The sequence below is a fragment of the Taudactylus pleione genome, unplaced genomic scaffold, assembly GCF_031769625.1.
Source record: "Taudactylus pleione unplaced genomic scaffold, aTauple2 ptg000592l, whole genome shotgun sequence".
NCBI classification, from domain to species: domain Eukaryota; kingdom Metazoa; phylum Chordata; class Amphibia; order Anura; family Myobatrachidae; genus Taudactylus; species Taudactylus pleione.
Genome location: NW_028284994.1, coordinates 1,636,501 through 1,640,032, shown reverse-complemented (window position 1 = coordinate 1,640,032; position 3,532 = coordinate 1,636,501). Strand labels below are relative to the sequence as shown.

The 3,532-nt window shown below is 36.6% G+C and overlaps 1 pseudogene; it reads left to right on the top strand.

Annotated features, from left to right (window-relative positions):
- The first annotated feature begins 1,503 nt into the window (after positions 1–1,503).
- LOC148481195 (5S ribosomal RNA) lies at positions 1,504–1,622 on the top strand (annotated as a pseudogene).
- The last annotated feature ends 1,910 nt before the right edge of the window (positions 1,623–3,532 follow it).

The following is a 3,532-nucleotide window of genomic DNA, read 5'->3' as shown; positions in this document are numbered from 1 at the left end:
GATTACCCTACTGGGGAGTGTAGATGCCCAGGTACACACAGTGTAAGAGTGTATTTAGGACTAACTCACCAGAGAAGTCCACTTTATTAAATAATACACAGTATCAATAAAAGTATTGCATGAGCGTACTTTAATTGTATTATACAGTTAATCACATGGTTAAACATATGATGTAAAACAGTCAAGTGTAATTGTCTGACTGATTACTATTGCCCTGGAACAGTCAAATAAGATGTCCAAATAAGCTATTATAAATTATGCTGTTCATATGACAATGATGCTTATATACTGATCTAAAATAACATTGATACACTTATAACGGTCTGTATGATGTGTGATTAAATTCAATCCTATTAAAAAATTTTTTTACAAATGATACATTCTAGCAACTTGTGTGAGGTGAACAAGCCCCTTGACTGGGCGAAATGCGCGTCCTCTTCTTCCTTGGACATCCGACTTATGCAGTGATCGGACTCCAAGCAGCCTTACCCTGGGATCGTATGTATGCCTGTAATTGACCTTGTGTCACTACAGACATCTTTTGCTATGGACTGTATGTGAGTCTGTAAATGACCTCCGTGTCAATGCAGACATCTTTTTCATGAGCAACACGCAGAGCCTTAACATTGTGATTACACTGTTCTTCTGCTGTTTTAGTTAGGAAATTTATTCCCCAATTTCAGTTTGATATACACTTATTTACAGAACTGTTTCATTCTATTGTTCCTCTTACAATCTTTACTCAACAAATGAACAGGGTGTTATTAGATTAGACCTTGATGTGTTCTAGTAAATGCTGAATACCATATGAACTAACCACTTGGATGATTGCACATATCTGTGTGCTCATTTCTTATTCATAAGAACAGCACACACCTTGTCTATCTATAGTAAGTTGTTAACGGTGTGGGAGGATCAGTATTATACTGGCAGCTTATTTTTATTTGTGTACTTTATGAGCCCTGTGGGGTCTGAGATACATTACGACACACATCACTTTATGCTGGCTGCTACGCTAACTATTTATGACTAAGTCATTGGAATGTGTCATAAGTAATTGTCTACTGAAAGGATTGAATCAAATCACCTGCTATGTTACCTATTGAAAGATTAAGTTGCTAGAATGTATCATTTGTAAATTGCTTATTAATAGGATTGAATTTAATCACACATCATACAGACCGTTATAACTGTATCAATGTTATTTTAGATCAGTATATAAGCATCATTGTCATATGAACAGCATAATTTATAATACCTTATTTGGACATCTTATTTGACTGTTCCAGGACAATAGTAATCAGTCAGACAATTACACTTGACTGTTTTACGTCATATGTTTAACCATGTGATTAACTGTATAATACAATTAAAGTACGCTCATGCAATACTTTTATTGATACTGTGTATTATTTAATTAAGTGGACTTCTCTGGTGAGTTAGTCCTACATACACACTTATGCTGTGTGTACCTGGGCATCTACACTCCCCAGTTGGGTAATCATCTACAATCATACCATACTGGATATGCCCAATCTCGTCTGATCTTGGAAGCTATACAGTTATGGGCCTCGTTAGTACCTGGATGGGAGACCACTTGGGAATACCAGGTGTTGTAAGTCATTAATACTGGGGGTGGATTGGTACGATTGGTAACTCAGCAGAGTGGCAACTCAGTACCATAATAACAATCCACATACATCCATAGGATAAGATACTTTTATCGCAATGGTTACTTATTTACGACCAGGGTATTTACCTATCCATATGTATATGTGAATGCATGTGGAGATTTTATTATTTTTCATTTTTCAATACATTATATTTTCGCCATTATCTTTAAAATTTGTTTGAAGGGATACTCATCTTCAATTTTTTTATATAACTGTGATTAAAAGTTAATTTTTAACATAAGGAAATAGGTTGGATTATTCATTGTCAATGTGTTCCAACACCAACCCTTTTTCAAACTGGCAGTGTATGTAAGGTTGTGTAATATTTGGCGATGTAGAGTGTATTTGATATCATTTTTAGTTATCAATTAACTTATATAATTAACAGTGGACATTAGTCATGAAGAGTGCCCCAGCGAATAGCCCTCTCTTTCTCTCTTTGTCTTTTGTACCTATGTATATATTGGGCTGTGGGAGCACCACCAACAACAATTATTGATACAGCTGTATCTAGATTATGTAACAGTTGGTTTCTACTAATAATTACCATTATCTTTATTAATATCTGAGTTCTGTGCGGAATTCTCTTTTTTCCTGTCTCTCACAGTTGCCATAAATCACAGCCTCCAGCCTGACTTGGCTTTGGCTGTGTGAGGGTCTATAATAATTTATAGAGAGTTTATTTAAAACAGAAGATTCATCAGTACTTATGAGAAAAAGCCATTTTACTTTACACAAATATCATGAGATCAGACCACCAGCTGATAGAGGGGAACAGTGACAGCTACAAAAATAGGATACTAAGTTTGGACACTGTGAAGACAAGACAAAGTGAAGATGCTCTGAACCATCCTATGTACTTGTTAAACCAATCATAAGTGTTCTTTTCTGTCAAACCCTATTTGGCAAATGTTTGTAACATCAGTTTTCTGAACTTATAAAAGATGGCTCAAAGAGGATGTACCTCAGAGAGCTGAGTTGAATTCATCACCGTGTGTGTTGAGTTTTTCTTATATCCCCAGCCGGCTGGAAAGAAAATTAATAAAACCCGGGAGCAACATTTCTCATACCGTGATCCAGGGGTAGGAAGCCTCATCACACCAACATTTCCTGGGGGACTCATCTGGGATCCACAATTGCCTGTACAGTACTGACCAATAACTATCAGAACATTTGGAAATCGCAGAAGGAAATCCCGATTGGTGAGTATTGAAAAACTAATGCGCATTTGTGCTTTTCAATGCTCTCTTCTGCACGTCCTAGTTAGTATTGTGGGGTTCAGTATGGATGGGCTAATTGGGGATATATGAATATATTGTATGACAAACCTGCTCTTTTAAAGTATAAGTGTCTTTTCTTGAAGATGAGTGAAAGGAGTATGATTGTATGTGTGCTAACTATGAGATGTATATGAAAGAACCAGATATTTAAATAATCAACCAAAGACTGCACTTCTCATTTGCAACTAAAGGCTTTTCCTGTCTTTTGAGAAGTGTGACCCCAGGGTTGAGACATTCACTGATCTCCCTGTTCTCATAGAAGCTGTAAAAAGTAACACCTAGCATCTAAATATGGCAAAAGTGTTTAGGGGTTCAGAGAAAGGTGCCCATTGAGTCAAGATAGTGTCCTTAATGTTACCTTGATGGTACCCCTAGGGGCACCTTGGGATGACGGGTTGTACATGTTAATCATCTGTGTAGCATACCAGAAGGGTTTGAACAGTGAGTCAAAATTTATGGGAGTGTTATAGTGACATTGGGAATACTATATTATCTATGTAAATTAAGGACAGGGAAAACAGGTCTCCAGAGTCTGATATATGAACCACATATAACAAAAGTGTGAGGGGTGTACTTGTG